This window comes from Cherax quadricarinatus, chromosome 7 (genome assembly GCF_038502225.1).
Source record: "Cherax quadricarinatus isolate ZL_2023a chromosome 7, ASM3850222v1, whole genome shotgun sequence".
NCBI classification, from domain to species: Eukaryota; Metazoa; Arthropoda; class Malacostraca; order Decapoda; family Parastacidae; genus Cherax; species Cherax quadricarinatus.
Window position 1 is genome coordinate 65,464,492 of NC_091298.1, and position 23,476 is coordinate 65,487,967.

Here is a 23,476-nt window from a genome sequence, read left to right on the forward strand (position 1 = left end):
ATGGCTCTCTCTCTCAGCATGTGTTAGCCACCAGATGGCTCTCTCTCTCTCAGCATGTGTTAGCCACCAGATGGCTCTCTCTCTCAGCATGTGTTAGCCACCAGATCGCTCTCTCTCTCAGCATGTTAGCCACCAGATGGCTCTCTCAGCATGTGTTAGCCACCAGATGGCTCTCTCTCTCAGCATGTGTTAGCCACCAGATGGCTCTCTCTCTCAGCATGTGTTAGCCACCAGATGGCTCTCTCTCTCAGCATGTGTTAGCCACCAGATGGCTCTCTCTCTCAGCATGTGTTAGCCACCAGATGGCTCTCTCTCTCAGCATGTGTTAGCCACCAGATGGCTCTCTCTCTCAGCATGTGTTAGCCACCAGATGGCTCTCTCTCTCAGCATGTGTTAGCCACCAGATCGCTCTCTCTCTCAGCATGTGTTAGCCACCAGATGGCTCTCTCTCTCAGCATGTGTTAGCCACCACATGGCTCTCTCAGCATGTGTTAGTCAACAGATGGCTCTCTCTCTCAGCATGTGTTAGCCACCAGATGGCTCTCTCTCAGCATGTGTTAGCCACCAGATGGCTCTCTCTCTCTCAGCATGTGTTAGCCACCAGATGGCTCTCTCTCTCAGCATGTGTTAGCCACCAGATGGCTCTCTCTCTCTCAGCATGTGTTAGCCACCAGATGGCTCTCTCTCTCTCAGCATGTGTTAGCCACCAGATGGCTCTCTCTCTCAGCATGTTAGCCACCAGATGGCTCTCTCAGCATGTGTTAGCCACCAGATGGCTCTCTCTCTCAGCATGTGTTAGCCACCAGATGGCTCTCTCTCTCAGCATGTGTTAGCCACCAGATGGCTCTCTCTCTCAGCATGTGTTAGCCACCAGATGGCTCTCTCTCTCAGCATGTGTTAGCCACCAGATGGCTCTCTCTCTCAGCATGTGTTAGCCACCAGATGGCTCTCTCTCTCAGCATGTGTTAGCCACCAGATGCCTCTCTCTCTCAGCATGTGTTAGCCACCAGATGGCTCTCTCTCTCAGCATGTGTTAGCCACCAGATCGCTCTCTCTCTCAGCATGTGTTAGCCACCAGATAGCTCTCTCTCTCAGCATGTGTTAGCCACCACATGGCTCTCTCAGCATGTGTTAGTCAACAGATGGCTCTCTCTCTCAGCATGTGTTAGCCACCAGATGGCTCTCTCTCAGCATGTGTTAGCCACCAGATGGCTCTCTCTCTCTCAGCATGTGTTAGCCACCAGATGGCTCTCTCTCTCAGCATGTGTTAGCCACCAGATGGCTCTCTCTCTCTCAGCATGTGTTAGCCACCAGATGGCTCTCTCTCTCAGCATGTGTTAGCCACCAGATGGCTCTCTCTCTCAGCATGTGTTAGCCACCAGATGGCTCTCTCTCTCAGCATGTGTTAGCCACCAGATGGCTCTCTCTCTCAGCATGTGTTAGCCACCAGATGGCTCTCTCTCTCAGCATGTGTTAGCCACCAGATGGCTCTCTCTCTCAGCATGTGTTAGCCACCAGATGGCTCTCTCTCTCAGCATGTGTTAGCCAACAGATCGCTCTCTCTCTCAGCATGTGTTAGCCACCAGATGGCTCTCTCTCTCAGCATGTGTTAGCCACCACATGGCTCTCTCAGCATGTGTTAGTCAACAGATGGCTCTCTCTCTCAGCATGTGTTAGCCACCAGATGGCTCTCTCTCAGCATGTGTTAGCCAACAGATGGCTCTCTCTCTCTCAGCATGTGTTAGCCACCAGATGGCTCTCTCTCTCAGCATGTGTTAGCCACCAGATGGCTCTCTCTCTCTCAGCATGTGTTAGCCACCAGATGGCTCTCTCTCTCTCAGCATGTGTTAGCCACCAGATGGCTCTCTCTCTCAGCATGTTAGCCACCAGATGGCTCTCTCAGCATGTGTTAGCCACCAGATGGCTCTCTCTCTCAGCATGTGTTAGCCACCAGATGGCTCTCTCTCTCAGCATGTGTTAGCCACCAGATGGCTCTCTCTCTCAGCATGTGTTAGCCACCAGATGGCTCTCTCTCTCAGCATGTGTTAGCCACCAGATGGCTCTCTCTCTCAGCATGTGTTAGCCACCAGATCGCTCTCTCTCTCAGCATGTGTTAGCCACCAGATGGCTCTCTCTCTCAGCATGTGTTAGCCACCACATGGCTCTCTCAGCATGTGTTAGTCAACAGATGGCTCTCTCTCTCAGCATGTGTTAGCCACCAGATGGCTCTCTCTCAGCATGTGTTAGCCACCAGATGGCTCTCTCTCTCAGCATGTGTTAGCCACCAGATGGCTCTCTCTCTCAGCATGTGTTAGCCACCAGATGGCTCTCTCTCTCTCAGCATGTGTTAGCCACCAGATGGCTCTCTCTCTCAGCATGTGTTAGCCACCAGATCGCTCTCTCTCTCTCAGCATGTGTTAGCCACCAGATGGCTCTCTCTCTCTCTCAGCATGTGTTAGCCACCAGATGGCTCTCTCTCAGCATGTGTTAGCCACCAGATGGCTCTCTCTCAGCATGTGTTAGCCACCAGATGGCTCTCTCTCTCAGCATGTGTTAGCCACCAGATAGCTCTCTCTCTCAGCATGTGTTAGCCACCAGATCGCTCTCTCTCAGCATGTGTTAGCCACCAGATGGCTCTCTCTCTCTCTCAGCATGTGTTAGCCACTAGATGGCTCTCTCTCTCTCAGCATGTGTTAGCCACCAGATGGCTCTCTCTCTCAGCATGTGTTAGCTACCAGATGGCTCTCTCTCTCAGCATGTGTTAGCCACCAGATGGCTCTCTCTCAGCATGTGTTAACCACCACATGGCTCTCTCTCAGCATGTGTTAGTCACCAGATGGCTCTCTCTCTCAGCATGTGTTAGCCACCAGATGGCTCTCTCTCTCTCAGCATGTGTTAGCCACCAGATGGCTCTCTCTCTCTCAGCATGTGTTAGCCACCAGATGGCTCTCTCTCTCTCAGCATGTGTTAGCCACCAGATGGCTCTCTTAGCATGTGTTAACCACCAGCTGGCTCTCTCTCAGCATGTTAGCCACCAGATGGCTCTCTGTCTCTCACCATGTGTTAGCCACCAGATGGCTCTCTTAGCATGTGTTAACCACCAGCTGGCTCTCTCTCAGCATGTTAGCCACCAGATGGCTCTCTGTCTCTCACCATGTGTTAGCCACCAGATGGCTCTCTTAGCATGTGTTAACCACCAGCTGGCTCTCTCTCAGCATGTTAGCCACCAGATGGCTCTCTCTCTCAGCATGTGTTAGCCACCAGATGGCTCTCTCTCTCAGCATGTGTTAGCCACCAGACGGCTCTCTCTCTCAGCATGTTAGCCACCAGATGGCTCTCTCTCTCTCTCTCAGCATGTGTTAGCCACCAGATGGCTCTCTCAGCATGTGTTAGCCACCAGCTGGCTCTCTCTCTCAGCATGTTAGCCACCAGATGGCTCTCTCAGCATGTGTTAGCCACCAGATGGCTCTCTCTCTCAGCATGTGTTAGCCACCAGATGGCTCTCTCTCTCAGCATGTGTTAGCCACCAGATGGCTCTCTCTCTCAGCATGTGTTAGCCACCAGATGGCTCTCTCTCTCAGCATGTGTTAGCCACCAGATGGCTCTCTCTCTCAGCATGTGTTAGCCACCAGATGGCTCTCTCTCTCAGCATGTGTTAGCCACCAGATCGCTCTCTCTCTCAGCATGTGTTAGCCACCAGATGGCTCTCTCTCTCAGCATGTGTTAGCCACCACATGGCTCTCTCAGCATGTGTTAGTCAACAGATGGCTCTCTCTCTCAGCATGTGTTAGCCACCAGATGGCTCTCTCTCTCAGCATGTGTTAGCCACCAGATGGCTCTCTCTCTCTCAGCATGTGTTAGCCACCAGATGGCTCTCTCTCTCAGCATGTGTTAGCCACCAGATGGCTCTCTCTCTCAGCATGTGTTAGCCACCAGATGGCTCTCTCTCTCAGCATGTGTTAGCCACCAGATGGCTCTCTCTCTCAGCATGTGTTAGCCACCAGATGGCTCTCTCTCTCAGCATGTGTTAGCCACCAGATGGCTCTCTCTCTCAGCATGTGTTAGCCACCAGATGGCTCTCTCTCTCAGCATGTGTTAGCCACCAGATGTGCTCTCTCTCTCTCAGCATGTGTTAGCCACCAGATGGCTCTCTCTCTCAGCATGTGTTAGCCACCAGATGGCTCTCTCTCTCCACCAGATGTCTCTCTCTCTCAGCATGTGTTAGCCACCAGATGGCTCTCTCTCTCAGCATGTGTTAGCCACCAGATGGCTCTCTCTCTCAGCATGTGTTAGCCACCAGATGGCTCTCTCTCTCAGCATGTGTTAGCCACCAGATGGCTCTCTCTCTCAGCATGTGTTAGCCACCAGATGGCTCTCTCTCTCAGCATGTGTTAGCCACCAGATGGCTCTCTCTCTCAGCATGTGTTAGCCACCAGATGGCATGTGTTAGCCACCAGATGGCTCTCTCAGCATGTGTTAGCCACCAGATGGCTCTCTCTCTCAGCATGTGTTAGCCACCAGATGGCTCTCTCTCTCAGCATGTGTTAGCCACCAGATGGCTCTCTCTCTCAGCATGTGTTAGCCACCAGATGGCTCTCTCTCTCAGCATGTGTTAGCCACCAGATGGCTCTCTCTCTCAGCATGTGTTAGCCACCAGATGGCTCTCTCTCTCAGCATGTGTTAGCCACCAGATGGCTCTCTCTCTCAGCATGTGTTAGCCACCAGATGGCTCTCTCTCTCTCAGCATGTGTTAGCCACCAGATGGCTCTCTCTCTCCACCAGATGGCTCTCTCTCTCATGTGTTAGCCACCAGATGTGCTCTCTCTCTCTCAGCATGTGTTAGCCACCAGATGGCTCTCTCTCTCAGCATGTGTTAGCCACCAGATGGCTCTCTCTCTCAGCATGTGTTAGCCACCAGATGGCTCTCTCTCTCAGCATGTGTTAGCCACCAGATGGCTCTCTCTCTCAGCATGTGTTAGCCACCAGATGGCTCTCTCTCTCAGCATGTGCCACCAGATGGCTAGCATGTGTTAGCACCAGATGGCTCTCTCTCTCAGCATGTGTTAGCCACCAGATGGCTCTCTCTCTCAGCATGTGTTAGCCACCAGATGGCTCTCTCTCTCTCAGCATGTGTTAGCCACCAGATGGCTCTCTCTCTCAGCATGTGTTAGCCACCAGATGGCTCTCTCTCTCAGCATGTGTTAGCCACCAGATGGCTCTCTCTCTCAGCATGTGTTAGCCACCAGATGGCTCTCTCTCTCTCAGCATGTGTTAGCCACCAGATGGCTCTCTCTCTCAGCATGTGTTAGCCACCAGATGGCTCTCTCTCTCTCAGCATGTGTTAGCCACCAGATGGCTCTCTCTCTCAGCATGTGTTAGCCACCAGATGGCTCTCTCTCAGCATGTGTTAGCCACCAGATGGCTCTCTCTCAGCATGTGTTAGCCACCAGATGGCTCTCTCTCTCAGCATGTGTTAGCCACCAGATAGCTCTCTCTCTCAGCATGTGTTAGCCACCAGATCGCTCTCTCTCAGCATGTGTTAGCCACCAGATGGCTCTCTCTCTCTCTCAGCATGTGTTAGCCACTAGATGGCTCTCTCTCTCTCAGATGGCATGTGTTAGCCACCAGATGTCTCTCTCTCTCAGCATGTGTGAGCTACAAGATGGCTCTCTCTCTCAGCATGTGTTAGCCACCAGATGGCTCTCTCTCAGCATGTGTTAACCACCACATGGCTCTCTCTCAGCATGTGTTAGTCACCAGATGGCTCTCTCTCTCAGCATGTGTTAGCCACCAGATGGCTCTCTCTCTCTCAGCATGTGTTAGCCACCAGATGGCTCTCTCTCTCTCAGCATGTGTTAGCCACCAGATGGCTCTCTCTCTCTCAGCATGTGTTAGCCACCAGATGGCTCTCTTAGCATGTGTTAACCACCAGCTGGCTCTCTCTCAGCATGTTAGCCACCAGATGGCTCTCTGTCTCTCACCATGTGTTAGCCACCAGATGGCTCTCTTAGCATGTGTTAACCACCAGCTGGCTCTCTCTCAGCATGTTAGCCACCAGATGGCTCTCTGTCTCTCACCATGTGTTAGCCACCAGATGGCTCTCTTAGCATGTGTTAACCACCAGCTGGCTCTCTCTCAGCATGTTAGCCACCAGATGGCTCTCTCTCTCAGCATGTGTTAGCCACCAGATGGCTCTCTCTCTCAGCATGTGTTAGCCACCAGATGGCTCTCTCTCTCAGCATGTGTTATCCACTAGATCGCTCTCTCTCTCAGCATGTGTCAGCCACCAGATGGCTCTCTCTCAGCATGTGTTAGCCACCAGATGGCTCTCTCTCTCTCAGCATGTTTTAGCCACCAGATGGCTCTCTCAGCATGTGTTAGCCACCAGCTGGCTCTCTCTCTCTCAGCATGTTAGCTACCAGATGGCTCTCTCTCTCAGCATGTGTTAGCCACCAGATGGCTCTCTCTCTCAGCATGTGTTAGCCACCAGATGGCTCTCTCTCTCTCAGCATGTGTTAGCCACCAGATGGCTCTCTCTCTCAGCATGTGTTAGCCACCAGATGGCTCTCTCTCGCAGCATGTGTTAGCAACCACATGGCTCTCTCTCAGCATGTGTTAGTCACCAGATGGCTCTCTCTCTCAGCATGTGTTAGCCACCAGATGGCTCTCTCTCTCTCAGCATGTGTTAGCCACCAGATTGCTCTCTCTCTCAGCATGTGTTAGCCACCAGATGGCTCTCTCTCTCTCTCTCTCTCATCATGTGTTAGCCACCAGATGGCTCTCTCAGCATGTGTTAGCCACCAGATGGCTCTCTCTCAGCATGTGTTAGCCACCAGATGGCTCTCTCTCTCAGCATGTGTTAGCCTCCAGATGGCTCTCTCTCTCAGCATGTGTTAGCCACCAGATGGCTCTCTCTCTCTCAGCATGTGTTAGCCACCAGATGGCTCTCTGTCTCTCAGCATGTGTTAGCCACCAGATGGCTCTCTCTCTCAGCATGTGTTAGCCACCAGATGGCTCTCTCTCTCTCAGCATGTGTTAGCCACCAGATGGCTCTCTCTCTCAGCATGTGTTAGCCACCAGATGGCTCTCTCTCTCTCAGCATGTGTTAGCCATCAGATGGCTCTCTGTCTCTCAGCATGTGTTAGCCACCAGATGGCTCTGTCTCTCTCAGCATGTGTTAGCCACCAGATGGCTTTCTCTCTCTCAGCATGTGTTAGCCACCAGATGGCTCTCTCAGCATGTGTTAGCCACCAGATGGCTCTCTGTCTCTCACCATGTGTTAGCCACCAGATGGCTCTCTCTCTCTCTCCGCATTTGTTAGCCACCAGATGGCTATCTCTCTCAGCTTGTGTTAGCCACCAGATGGCTCGCTCAGCATGTGTTAGCCACCAGATGGCTCTCTCTCTCTCTCAGTATGTGTTAGCCACCAGATGGCTATCTCTCTCTCTCAGCATGTGTTAGCCACCAGATGGCTCTCTCTCAGCATGTGTTAGCCACCAGATGGCTCTCTCTCTCAGCATGTGTTAGCCACCAGATGGCTCTCTCAGCATGTTAGCCACCAGATGGCTCTCTCTCTCTTTCAGCATGTGTTAGCCACCAGATGGCTCTCTCTCTCTCAGGATGTGTTAGCCACCAGATGGCTCTCTCTCTCAGCATGTGTTAGCCACCAGATGGCTCTCTCTCTCAGCATGTGTTAGCCACCAGATGGCTCTCTCTCTCAGCATGTGTTAGCCACCAGATGGCTATCTCTCTCTCTCAGCATGTGTTAGCCACCAGATGGCTCTCTCTCAGCATGTGTTAGCCACCAGATGGCTCTCTCTCTCAGCATGTGTTAGCCACCAGATGGCTCTCTCAGCATGTTAGCCACCAGATGGCTCTCTCTCTCTCAGGATGTGTTAGCCACCAGATGGCTCTCTCTCTCAGCATGTGTTAGCCACCAGATTGCTCTCTCTCAGCATGTGTTAGTCACCAGATGGCTCTCTCTCAGCATGTGTTAGCCACCAGATGGCTCTCTCTCTCAGCATGTGTTAGCCACCAGATGGCTCTCTCTCAGCATGTGTTAGCCACCAGATGGCTCTCTCAGCATGTGTTAACCACCAGCTGGCTCTCTCTCAGCATGTGTTAGCCACCACAAGGCTCTCTCTCAGCATGTGTTAGTCACCAGATGGCTCTCTCTCTCAGCATGTGTTAGCCACCAGATGGCTCTCTCTCTCTCAGCATGTGTTAGCCACCAGATGGCTCTCTCTCTCTAAGCATGTGTTAGCCACCAGATGGCTCTCTCAGCATGTGTTAGCCACCAGATGGCTCTCTCTCTCTCAGCATGTTAGCCACCAGATGGCTCTCTCTCAGCATGTGTTAGCCACCAGATGGCTCTCTCTCTCTCAGCATGTGTTAGCCACCAGATCGCTCTCTCTCTCAGCATGTGTTAGCCACCAGATGGCTCTCTCTCAGCATGTGTTAGCCACCAGATGGCTCTCTCTCAGCATGTGTTAGCCACCACATGGCTCTCTCTCAGCATGTGTTAGTCACCAGATGGCTCTCTCTCTCAGCATGTGTTAGCCACCAGATGGCTCTCTCACTCTCAGCATGTGTTAGCCACCAGATGGCTCTCTCTCTCTCAGCATGTGTTGGCCACCAGATGGCTCTCTCTCAGCATGTGTTAGCCACCAGATGGCTCTCTCTCTCAGCATGTGTTAGCCACCAGATGGCTTTCTCTCTCTCAGCATGTTAGCCACCAGATGGCTCTCTCTCTCTCTCTCTCTCTCAGCATGTGTTAGCCACCAAATGGCTCTCTCTCTCTCAGCATGTGTTAGCCACCAGATCGCTCTCTCTCTCTCAGCATGTGTTAGCCACCAGATGGCTCTCTCTCTCTCAGCATGTGTTAGCCACCATATGGCTCTCTCTCAGCATGTGTTAGCCACCAGATGGCTCTCTCTCTCAGCATGTTAGCCACCAGATGGCTCTCTCTCTCAGCATGTGTTAGCCACCACATGGCTCTCTCTCAGCATGTGTTAGTCACCAGATGGCTCTCTCTCACCATGTGTTAGCCACCAGATGGCTCTCTCTCTCTCAGCATGTGTTAGCCACCAGATGGCTCTCTCAGCATGTGTTAGCCACCAGATGGCTCTCTGTCTCTCAGCTTGTGTTAGCCACCAGATGGCTCTGTCTCTCTCAGCATGTGTTAGCCACCAGATGGCTCTTTCAGCATGTGTTAGCCACCAGATGGCTCTCTGTCTCTCAGCATGTGTTAGCCACCAGATGGCTCTCTCTCTCTCTCTCAGCATGTGTTAGCCACCAGATGGCTCTCTCTCTCTCAGCATGTGTTAGCCACCAGATGGCTCTCTCTCTCAGCATGTGTTAGCCACCAGATGGCTCTCTCTCTCAGCATGTTAGCCACCAGATGGCTCTCTCTCTCAGCATGTGTTAGCCACCAGATGGCTCTCTCTCTCAGCATGTGTTAGCCACCAGATGGCTCTCTCTCTCAGCATGTGTTAGCCACCACATGGCTCTCTCTCAGCATGTGTTAGTCACCAGATGGCTCTCTCTCTCAGCATGTGTTAGCCACCAGATGGCTCTCTCTCTCAGCATGTATTAGCCACCAGATGGCTCTCTCTCTCAGCATGTGTTAGCCACCAGATGGCTCTCTCTCTCTCAGCATGTGTTAGCCACCAGATGGCTCTCTCTCTCAGCATGTGTTAGCCACCAGATGGCTTTCTCTCTCTCAGCATGTGTTAGCCACCAGATGGCTCTCTCAGCATGTGTTAGCCACCAGATGGCTTTCTGTCTCTCAGCTTGTGTTAGCCACCAGATGGCTCTGTCTCTCTCAGCATGTGTTAGCCACCAGATGGCTTTCTCTCTCTCAGCATGTGTTAGCCACCAGATGGCTCTCTCAGCATGTGTTAGCCACCAGATGGCTCTCTGTCTCAGCATGTGTTAGCCACCAGATGGCTTTCTCTGTCTCAGCATGTGTTAGCCAACAGATGGCTCTCTCTCTCTCTCAGCATGTTAGCCACCAGGTGGCTCTCTCTCTCAGCATGTGTTAGCCACCAGATGGCTCTCTCTCTCAGCATGTGTTAGCCACCAGATGGCTCTCTCTCTCAGCATGTATTAGCCACCAGATGGCTCTCTCAGCATGTGTTAGCCACCACATGGCTCTCTCTCAGCATGTGTTAGTCACCAGATGGGTCTCTCTCTCAGCATGTGTTAGCCACCAGATGGCTCTCTCTCAGCATGTGTTAGCCACCAGATTGCTCTCTCTCTCTCAGCATGTGTTAGCCACCAGATGGCTCTCTCTCTCAGCATGTGTTAGCCACCAGATGGCTCTCTCAGCATGTGTTAGCCACCAGATGGCTTTCTCTCTCTCAGCATGTGTTAGCCACCAGATGGCTCTCTCAGCATGTGTTAGCCACCAGATGGCTCTCTGTCTCAGCATGTGATAGCCACCAGATGGCTTTCTCTCTCTCAGCATGTGTTAGCCAACAGATGGCTCTCTCTCTCTCTCAGCATGTTAGCCACCAGGTGGCTCTCTCTCTCAGCATGTGTTAGCCACCAGATGGCTCTCTCTCTCAGCTTGTATTAGCCACCAGATGGCTCTGTCAGCATGTGTTAGCCACCAGATGGCTCTCTCTCTCTCAGCATGTGTTAGCCACCAGATGGCTCTCTGTCTCAGCATGTGTTAGCCACCAGATGGCTTTCTCTCTCTCAGCATGTGTTAGCCAACAGATGGCTCTCTCTCTCTCTCAGCATGTTAGCCACCAGGTGGCTCTCTCTCTCAGCATGTGTTAGCCACCAGATGGCTCTCTCTCTCAGCTTGTATTAGCCACCAGATGGCTCTGTCAGCATGTGTTAGCCACCAGATGGCTCTCTCTCTCTCAGCATGTGTTAGCCACCAGATGGCTCTCTCTCAGCATGTGTTAGCCACCAGATGGCTCTCTCTCTCTCAGCATGTTTTAGCCACCAGATGGCTCTCTCTCTCTCTCAGCATGTGTTAGCCACCAGATGGCTCTCTCTCTCTCTCAGCATGTTTTAGCCACCAGATGGCTCTCTCTCTCTCTCAGCATGTGTTAGCCACCAGGTGGCTCTCTCTCTCTCTCAGCATGTGTTAGCCACCAGATGGCTCTCTCTCTCTCTCTCAGCATGTTTTAGCCACCAGATGGCTCTCTCTCTCTCTCTCTCTCTCTCTCTCAGCGTGTGTTAGCCACCAGATGGCTCTCTCTCTCTCTCAGCATGTGTTAGCCACCAGATGGCTCTCTCTCTCTCTCAGCATGTTTTAGCCACCAGATGGCTCTCTCTCTCTCTCAGAATATAGTATGGTATTACTGTTGGTGTATGCATTGGTGCCAGATCTCACTACCTCCTCCTGTACTTATCTATTTGTGGTTATAGGGGCCGAGTCGCAACTACTGACCCCGCCTCTTCGCTGCTCGCTACTAGGTTCACTCTCTCCCTCTGTGTTTGTGCGTGTGTTTTATCTTACATCCTTCAGTTATGAAGATTTTTGGCACTGGTCGCCGTTGCCTAGCGGTGAGAGTAGCCACTCTCATTGCTGAGGTCCAGGTAACAAACCCTGGAGATTAACATAATGTAACTTGTGAACATTCTCTAAATGTATTGTCAAGATTTTCGAATGTTATCATAATCTACGAGAGAGAGAGAGACAGAGAGAGAGAGAGAGAGAGAGGGAAAGATAGAGACTAGAGACAATAGAGAGGGAAGCTGAAAGAGGTAAAAAGGCCAGAAGATCAAAGGGAGAGAGGGGAGAAAGAGAGACAAGAGAGGGGAGGGGAGGGGACAGGCAGGAGAGGATGGAAGGGGAGAGGCAGGAAAGAGGAAGGGGGGTCAGGAAGGGTCGTTTGATACTTGTTTAGTGAAAGGATTGAAGTTCAGAGGTTAAACCCAGAGAAAGATTACATGAAAATGTCCGCAAAGATTTTGTGGCAACCTTTGTAGTAAAGAGGAGATGGGAGGAGAGGAGAGGGAAGAGGCGGAACACGGAAAAAGGGAAGAGAAATATAAGGGAGAAGAGAGTGACGAGAAATGGTATTGTAAATTTAAAAAAAAAAGGGATGGAAAAGGAGAATAGGAAAGGAGTTGAAATCAAAGGTAGGGAAAAGGAAACTGAAGAATTAAAAGAGAGAGAGAAAAGAGGTGAAGAAAGGGAATGGAAAAAAGAAGGGGAGAAGAGGGGAGAGAGCTAAAGACAGAAAATAGCAAGAGGGACATGTAAAAGAATGGAAGAGTGGAAATAAGGAAAAAAAAAACAACAACGACATTAAACAAAACAAGAGTTTTTTTTATTAACCCTGGGATATTATCCTGGCTTATTAACCCTGGGATATTATCCTGGCTTATTAACCCTGGGATATTATCCTGGCTTATTAACCCTGGAATATTATCCTGGCTTATTAACCCTGGGATATTATCCTGGCTTATTAACCCTGGAATATTATCCTGGCTTATTAACCCTGGGATATTATCCTGGCTTATTAACACTGGGATATTATCCTGGCTTATTAACCCTGGGATATTATCCTGGCTTATTAACCCTGGGATATTATCCTGGCTTATTAACCCTGGAATATTATCCTGGCTTATTAACCCTGGGATATTATCCTGGCTTATTAACCCTGGAATATTATCCTGGCTTATTAACCCTGGAATATTATCCTGGCTTATTAACCCTGGAATATTATCCTGGCTTATTAACCCTGGGATATTATCCTGGCTTATTAACCCTGGAATATTATCCTGGCTTATTAACCCTGGAATATTATCCTGGCTTATTAACCCTGGGATATTATCCTGGCTTATTAACCCTGGAATATTATCCTGGCTTATTAACCCTGGGATATTATCCTGGCTTATTAACCCTGGAATATTATCCTGGCTTATTAACCCTGGGATATTATCCTGGCTTATTAACCCTGGGATATTATCCTGGCTTATTAACCCTGGAATATTATCCTGGCTTATTAAACCTGGAATATTATCCTGGCTTATTAACCCTGGAATATTATCCTGGCTTATTAACCCTGGGGCTTATATTATCCTGGCTTATTAACCCTGGAATATTATCCTGGCTTATTAACCCTGGAATATTATCCTGGCTTATTAACCCTGGAATATTATCCTGGCTTATTAACCCTGGGATATTATCCTGGCTTATTAACCCTGGAATATTATCCTGGCTTATTAACCCTGGAATATTATCCTGGCTTATTAACCCTGGAATATTATCCTGGCTTATTAACCCTGGGATATTATCCTGGCTTATTAACCCTGGATTACCCCCGGGATATTATCCTGTCTTATTAACCCTGGAATATTATCCTGGCTTATTAACCCTGGAATATTATCCTGGCTTATTAACCCTGGGAATATTATCCTGGCTTATCCCTGGCTTATTAACCCTGGGGCTTATATTATCCTGGCTTATTAACCCTGGGATATTATCCTGGCTTATTAACCCTGGAATATTATCCTGGCTTATTAACCCTGGGATATTATCCTGGCTTATTAACCCTGGAATATTATCCTGGCTTATTAACCCTGGAATATTATCCTGGCTTATTAACCCTGGGATATTATCCTGGCTTATTAACCCTGGAATATTATCCTGGCTTATTAACCCTGGATATATCCTATTAACCTGGCCCTGGAATATTATCCTATTAACCCTGGATTATATTGGCTTATTAACCCTGGAATATTATCCTGGCTTATTAACCCTGGGATATTATTATTAACCCTGGCCTGGCTTATTAACCCTGGAATATTATCCTGGCTTATTAACCCTGGAATATTATCCTGGCTTATTAACCCTGGAATATTATCCTGGCTTATTAACCCTGGAATATTATCCTGGCTTATTAACCCTGGAATATTATCCTGGCTTATTAACCCTGGAATATTATCCTGGCTTGTTAACCCTGGATATTATCCTGGCTTATTATTATCCTGGCTTATCAACCCTGGAATATTATCCTGGCTTATTAACCCTGGAATATTATCCTGGCTTATTAACCCTGGAATATTATCCTGGCTTATTAACCCTGGATTATATTATCCTGGCTTTATTAACCCTGGATTAACCCTATTATCCTGGCTTATTAACCCTGGAATATTATCCTGGCTTATATTATCCTGGCTTATTAACCCTGGAATATTATCCTGGCTTATTAACCCTGGAATATTATCCTGGCTTATTAACCCTGGATTATATTATCCTGGCTTATTAACCCTGGAATATTATCCTGGCTTATTAACCCTGGGAATATTATCCTGGCTTATTAACCCTGGAATATTATCCTGGCTTATTAACCCTGGAATATTATCCTGGCTTATTAACCCTGGAATATTATCCTGGCTTATTAACCCTGGAATATTATCCTGGCTTATTAACCCTGGAATATTATCCTGGCTTATTAACCCTGGGATATTATCCTGGCTTATTAACCCTGGAATATTATCCTGGCTTATTAACCCTGGAATATTATCCTGGCTTATTAACCCTGGAATATTATCCTGGCTTATTAACCCTGGGATATTATCCTGGCTTATTAACCCTGGAATATTATCCTGGCTTATTAACCCTGGAATATTATCCTGGCTTATTAACCCTGGAATATTATCCTGGCTTATTAACCCTGGAATATTATCCTGGCTTATTAACCCTGGGATATTATCCTGGCTTATTAACCCTGGAATATTATCCTGGCTTATTAACCCTGGTTATATTATCCTGGCTTATTAACCCTGGAATATTATCCTGGCTTATTAACCCTGGAATATTATCCTGGCTTATTAACCCTGGAATATTATCCTGGCTTATTAACCCTGGGATATTATCCTGGCTTATTAACCCTGGATATTATCCTGGCTTATTAACCCTGGATATTATCCTGGCTTATTAACCCTGGGATATTATCCTGGCTTATTAACCCTGGAATATTATCCTGGCTTATTAACCCTAATTATCCTGGCTTATTAACCCTGGAATATTATCCTGGCTTATTAACCCTGGAATATTATCCTGGCTTATTAACCCTGGAATATTATCCTGGCTTATTAACCCTGGGAATATTATCCTGGCTTATTAACCCTGGAATATTATCCTGGCTTATTAACCCTGGAATATTATCCTGGCTTATTAACCCTGGAATATTATCCTGGCTTATTAACCCTGGAATATTATCCTGGCTTATTAACCCTGGAATATTATCCTGGCTTATTAACCCTGGAATATTATCCTGGCTTATTAACCCTGGAATATTATCCTGGCTTATTAACCCTGGGGCTTATTTATCCTGGCTTATTAACCCTGGAATATTATCCCTGGCTTATTAACCCTGGAATATTATCCTGGCTTATTAACCCTGGAATATTATCCTGGCTTATTAACCCTGGATATTATCCTGGCTTATTAACCCTGGAATATTATCCTGGCTTATTAACCCTGGAATATTATCCTGGCTTATTAACCCTGGAATATTATCCTGGCTTATTAACCCTGGAATATTATCCTGGCTTATTAACCCTGGATATTATCCTGGCTTATTAACCCTGGAATATTATCCTGGCTTATTAACCCTGGAATATTATCCTGGCTTATTAACCCTGGATATTATCCTGGCTTATTAACCCTGGAATTATCCTGGCTTATTAACCCTGGCCTGGCTTATTAACCCTGGAATATTATCCTGGCTTATTAACCCTGGAATATTATCCTGGCTTATTAACCCTGGATATTATCCTGGCTTATTAACCCTGGATATTATCCTGGCTTATTAACCCTGGGATATTATCCTGGCTTATTAACCCTGGAATATTATCCTGGCTTATTAACCCTGGATATTATCCTGGCTTATTAACCCTGGAATATTATCCTGGCTTATTAACCCTGGAATATTATCCTGGCTTATTAACCCTGGGATATTATCCTGGCTTATTAACCCTGGAATATTATCCTGGCTTATTAACCCTGGGATATTATCCTGGCTTATTAACCCTGGAATATTATCCTGGCTTATTAACCCTGGAATATTATCCTGGCTTATTAACCCTGGAATATTATCCTGGCTTATTAACCCTGGAATATTATCCTGGCTTATTAACCCTGGAATATTATCCTGGCTTATTAACCCTGGTATATTATCCTGGCTTATTAACCCTGGAATATTATCCTGGCTTATTAACCCTGGAATATTATCCTGGCTTATTAACCCTGGAATATTATCCTGGCTTATTAACCCTGGGATATTATCCTGGCTTATTAACCCTGGAATATTATCCTGGCTTATTAACCCTGGAATATTATCCTGGCTTATTAACCCTGGAATATTATCCTGGCTTATTAACCCTGGATATTATCCTGGCTTATTAACCCTGGAATATTATCCTGGCTTATTAACCCTGGAATATTATCCTGGCTTATTAACCCTGGAATATTATCCTGGCTTATTAACCCTTATTATCCTGGCTTATTAACCCTGGATATTATCCTGGCTTATTAACCCTGGAATATTATCCTGGCTTATTAACCCTGGAATATTATCCTGGCTTATTAACCCTGGAATATTATCCTGGCTTATTAACCCTGGAATATTATCCTGGCTTATTAACCCTGGAATATTATCCTGGCTTATTAACCCTGGAATTATCCTGGCTTATTAACCCTGGAATATTATCCTGGCTTATTAACCCTGGGATATTATCCTGGCTTATTAACCCTGGAATATGATCCTGGCTTATTAACCCTGGATATTATCCTGGCTTATTAACCCTGGATATTATCCTGGCTTATTAACCCTGGAATAATATCCTGGCTTATTAACCCTGGAATATTATCCTGGCTTATTAACCCTGGTATATTATCCTGGCTTATTAACCCTGGGATATTATCCTGGCTTATTAACCCTGGGGCTTATTAACCCTGGTATATTATCCTGGCTTATTAACCCTGGAATATTATCCTGGCTTATTAACCCTGGAATATTATCCTGGCTTATTAACCCTGGAATATTATCCTGGCTTATTAACCCTGGAATATTATCCTGGCTTATTAACCCTGGGATATTATCCTGGCTTATTAACCCTGGAATATTATCCTGGCTTATTAACCCTGGAATATTATCCTGGCTTATTAACCCTGGAATATTATCCTGGCTTATTAACCCTGGAATATTATCCTGGCTTATTAACCCTGGGATATTATCCTGGCTTATTAACCCTGGGATATTATCCTGGCTTATTAACCCTGGATATTATCCTGGCTTATTAACCCTGGCCTGGCTTATTACCCCTGGAATATTATCCTGGCTTATTAACCCTGGAATATTATCCTGGCTTATTAACCCTGGAATATTATCCTGGCTTATTAACCCTGGAATATTATCCTGGCTTATTAACCCTGGATATTATCCTGGCTTATTAACCCTGGAATATTATCCTGGCTTATTAACCCTGGATATTATCCTGGCTTATTAACCCTGGAATATTATCCTGGCTTATTAACCCTGGAATATTATCCTGGCTTATTAACCCTGGAATATTATCCTGGCTTATTAACCCTGGATATTATCCTGGCTTATTAACCCTGGATATTATCCTGGCTTATTAACCCTGGAATATTATCCTGGCTTATTAACCCTGGAATATTATCCTGGCTTATTAACCCTGGGATATTATCCTGGCTTATTAACCCTGGATATTATCCTGGCTTATTAACCCTGGGGATTATTGGCTTATCCCCTGGAATATTATCCTGGCTTATTAACCCTGGGATATTATCCTGGCTTATTAACCCTGGGATATTATCCTGGCTTATTAACCCTGGGATATTATCCTGGCTTATTAACCCTGGAATATTATCCTGGCTTATTAACCCTGGAATATTATCCTGGCTTATTAACCCTGGAATATTATCCTGGCGTTATAACCCTGGTCTATTATCCTGGCTTATTAACCCTGGATATTATCCTGGCTTATTAACCCTGGGATATTATCCTGGCTTATTAACCCTGGGATATTATCCTGGCTTATTAACCCTGGGAATATTATCCTGGCTTATTAACCCTGGAATATTATCCTGGCTTATTAACCCTGGAATATTATCCTGGCTTATTAACCCTGGAATATTATCCTGGCTTATTAACCCTGGGATATTATCCTGGCTTATTAACCCTGGGATATTATCCTGGCTTATTAACCCTGGGATATTATCCTGGCTTATTAACCCTGGAATATTATCCTGGCTTATTAACCCTGGGATATTATCCTGGCTTATTAACCCTGGTATATTATCCTGGCTTATTAACCCTGGAATATTATCCTGGCTTATTAACCCTGGAATATTATCCTGGCTTATTAACCCTGGAATATTATCCTGGCTTATTAACCCTGGGATATTATCCTGGCTTATTAACCCTGGGATATTATCCTGGCTTATTAACCCTGGAATATTATCCTGGCTTATTAACCCTGGACTATTGTCCTGGCTTATTAACCCTGGAATATTATCCTGGCTTATTAACCCTGGAATATTATCCTGGCTTATTAACCCTGGGGATTATTATTAACCCTGGCCTGGCTATTAACCCTGGGATATTATCCTGGCTTATTAACCCTGGAATATTATCCTGGCTTATTAACCCTGCCTGGCTTATTAACCCTGGAATATTATCCTGGCTTATTAACCCTGGTATATTATCCTGGCTTATTAACCCTGGAATATTATCCTGGCTTATTAACCCTGGAATATTATCCTGGCTTATTAACCCTGGATATTATCCTGGCTTATTAACCCTGGAATATTATCCTGGCTTATAACCCTGGAATATTATCCTGGCTTATTAACCCTGGGATATTATCCTGGCTTATTAACCCTGGGATATTATCCTGGCTTATTAACCCTGGCCTGGCTATTAACCCTGGGAATATTATCCTGGCTTATTAACCCTGGAATATTATCCTGGCTTATTAACCCTGGAATATTATCCTGGCTTATTAACCCTGGGATATTATCCTGGCTTATTAACCCTGGAATATTATCCTGGCTTATTAACCCTGGGATATTATCCTGGCTTATTAACCCTGGGATATTATCCTGGCTTATTAACCCTGGAATATTATCCTGGCTTATTAACCCTGGAATATTATCCTGGCTTATTAACCCTGGAATATTATCCTATTAACCCTGGAATATTATCCTGGCTTATTAACCCTGGAATATTATCCTGGCTTATTAACCCTGGGATATTATCCTGGCTTATTAACCCTGGAATATTATCCTGGCTTATTAACCCTGGGATATTATCCTGGCTTATTAACCCTGGAATATTATCCTGGCTTATTAACCCTGGAATATTATCCTGGCTTATTAACCCTGGAATATTATCCTGGCTTATTAACCCTGGAATATTATCCTGGCTTATTAACCCTGGGATATTATCCTGGCTTATTAACCCTGGATATTATCCTGGCTTATTAACCCTGGGATATTATCCTGGCTTATTAACCCTGGGGCTTATAAACCCTGGAATATTATCCTGGCTTATTAACCCTGGGATATTATCCTGGCTTATTAACCCTGGGATTATGGAATATTATCCTGGCTTATTAACCCTGGGATATTATCCTGGCTTATTAACCCTGGGATATTATCCTGGCTTATTAACCCTGGGATATTATCCTGGCTTATTAACCCTGGATATTATCCTGGCTTATTAACCCTGGCTTATTAACCCTGGATTATCCTGGCTTATTAACCCTGGGGGATATTATCCTGGCTTATTAACCCTGGGATATTATCCTGGCTTATTAACCCTGGGAATATTATCCTGGCTTATTAACCCTGGGATATTATCCTGGCTTATTAACCCTGGGAATATTATCCTGGGATTATGGAATATCCTGGCTTATTAACCCTGGGATATTATCCTGGCTTATTAACCCTGGATATTATCCTGGCTTATTAACCCTGGGATATTATCCTGGCTTATTAACCCTGGGATATTATCCTGGCTTATTAACCCTGGGATATTATCCTGGCTTATTAACCCTGGGATATTATCCTGGCTTATTAACCCTGGGATATTATCCTGGCTTATTAACCCTGGAATATTATCCTGGCTTATTAACCCTGGGATATTATCCTGGCTTATTAACCCTGGGATATTATCCTGGCTTATTAACCCTGGGATATTATCCTGGCTTATTAACCCTGGGATATTGTCGTGGGTTATGAACCCTGGATATTATCCTGGCTTATTAACCCTGGAATATTATCCTGGCTTATTAACCCTGGAATATTATCCTGGCTTATTAACCCTGGAATATACTGGCTGGAATATTATCCTGGCTTATTAACCCTGGAATATTATCCTGGCTTATTAACCCTGGAATATTATCCTGGCTTATTAACCCTGGAATATTATCCTGGCTTATTAACCCTGGGAATATTATCCTGGCTTATTAACCCTGGAATATTATCCTGGCTTATTAACCCTGGATAATATCCTGGCTTATTAACCCTGGAATATTATCCTGGCTTATTAACCCTGGAATATTATCCTGGCTTATTAACCCTGGAATATTATCCTGGCTTATTAACCCTGGAATATTATCCTGGCTTATTAACCCTGGGATATTATCCTGGCTTATTAACCCTGGGATATTATCCTGGCTTATTAACCCTGGGAATATTATCCTGGCTTATTAACCCTGGGAATATTATCCTGGCTTATTAACCCTGGAATATTATCCTGGCTTATTAACCCTGGATACCTCCTGGCTATACCCTGATATTCCTGGCTTATTAACCCTGGATATTATCCTGGCTTATTAACCCTGGAATATTATCCTGGCTTATTAACCCTGGAATATTATCCTGGCTTATTAACCCTGGATATTATCCTGGCTTATTAACCCTGGAATATTATCCTGGCTTATTAACCCTGGGGCTTATTAACCCTGGAATATTATCCTGGCTTATTAACCCTGGGAATATTATCCTGGCTTATTAACCCTGGAATATTATCCTGGCTTATTAACCCTGGGGCTTATTAACCCTATTATCCTGGCTTATTAACCCTGGAATATTATCCTGGCTTATTAACCCTGGGATATTATCCTGGCTTATTAACCCTGGAATATTATCCTGGCTTATTAACCCTGGAATATTATCCTGGCTTATTAACCCTGGAATATTATCCTGGCTTATTAACCCTGGAATATTATCCTGGCTTATTAACCCTGGGAATATTATCCTGGCTTATTAACCCTGGAATATTATCCTGGCTTATTAACCCTGGGGCTTATTAACCCTGGAATATTATCCTGGCTTATTAACCCTGGGATTATCCTGGCTTATCCCTGGCCTGGCTTATTAACCCTGGGAATATTATCCTGGCTTATTAACCCTGGAATATTATCCTGGCTTATTAACCCTGGAATATTATCCTGGCTTACTGCTTAACCCTGGGATATTATCCTGGCTTATTAACCCTGGATATTATCCTGGCTTATTAACCCTGGAATATCCTGGCTTATTAACCCTGGAATATTATCCTGGCTTATTAACCCTGGAATATTATCCTGGCTTATTAACCCTGGAATATTATCCTGGCTTATTAACCCTGGAATATTATCCTGGCTTATTAACCCTGGAATATTATCCTGGCTTATTAACCCTGGACTAGGATCCTGGCTTATTAACCCTGGAATATTATCCTGGCTTATTAACCCTGGGATATTATCCTGGCTTATTAACCCTGGAATATTATCCTGGCTTATTAACCCTGGGATATTATCCTGGCTTATTAACCCTGGAATATTATCCTGGCTTATTAACCCTGGATTATCCTGGCTTATTAACCCTGGAATATTATCCTGGCTTATTAACCCTGGAATATTATCCTGGCTTATTAACCCTGGAATATTATCCTGGCTGGCTTATTAACCCTGGAATATTATCCTGGCTTATTAACCCTGGGATATATCCTGGCTTATCCTGGCTTATTAACCCTGGAATATTATCCTGGCTTATTAACCCTATTATCCTGGCTTATTAACCCTGGGAATATTATCCTGGCTTATTAACCCTGGATATATTATCCTGGCTTATTAACCATGGAATATTATCCTGGCTTATTAACCCTGGAATATTATCCTGGCTTATTAACCCTGGAATATTATCCTGGCTTATTAACCCTGGAATATCCTGGCTTATCCTGGCTTATTAACCCTGGGATATTATCCTGGCTTATTAACCCTGGGATATTATCCTGGCTTATTAACCCTGGAATATTATCCTGGCTTATTAACCCTGGAATATTATCCTGGCTTATTAACCCTGGGATATTATCCTGGCTTATTAACCCTGGGATATTATCCTGGCTTATTAACCCTGGGATATTATCCTGGCTTATTAACCCTGGAATATTATCCTGGCTTATTAACCCTGGGAATATTATCCTGGCTTATTAACCCTGGGATATTATCCTGGCTTATTAACCCTGGAATATTATCCTGGCTTATTAACCCTGGAATATTATCCTGGCTTATTAACCCTGGAATATTATCCTGGCTTATTAACCCTGGCATATTATCCTGGCTTATTAACCCTGGAATATTATCCTGGCTTATTAACCCTGGAATATTATCCTGGCTTATTAACCCTGGAATATTATCCTGGCTTATTAACCCTGGGATATTATCCTGGCTTATTAACCCTGGAATATTATCCTGGCTTATTAACCCTGGAATATTATCCTGGCTTATTAACCCTGGAATATTATCCTGGCTTATTAACCCTGGGATATTATCCTGGCTTATTAACCCTGGGATATTATCCTGGCTTATTAACCCTGGGATATTATCCTGGCTTATTAACCCTGGAATATTATCCTGGCTTATTAACCCTGGAATATTATCCTGGCTTATTAACCCTGGAATATTATCCTGGCTTATTAACCTGGGATATTATCTGGAATATTATCCTGGCTTATTAACCCTGGAATATTATCCTGGCTTATTAACCCTGGAATATTATCCTGGCTTATTAACCCTGGAATATTATCCTGGCTTATTAACCCTGGGATATTATCCTGGCTTATTAACCCTGGAATATTATCCTGGCTTATTAACCCTGGGATATTATCCTGGCTTATTAACCCTGGGATATTATCCTGGCTTATTAACCCTGGAATATTATCCTGGCTTATTAACCCTGGAATATTATCCTGGCTTATTAACCCTGGAATATTATCCTGGCTTATTAACCCTGGAATATTATCCTGGCTTATTAACCCTGGAATATTATCCTGGCTTATTAACCCTGGAATATTATCCTGGCTTATTAACCCTGGGATATTACCCTGGCTTATTAACCCTGGGATATTACCCTGGCTTATTAACCCTGGGATATTATCCTGGCTTATTAACCCTGGGATATTATCCTGGCTTATTAACCCTGGGATAT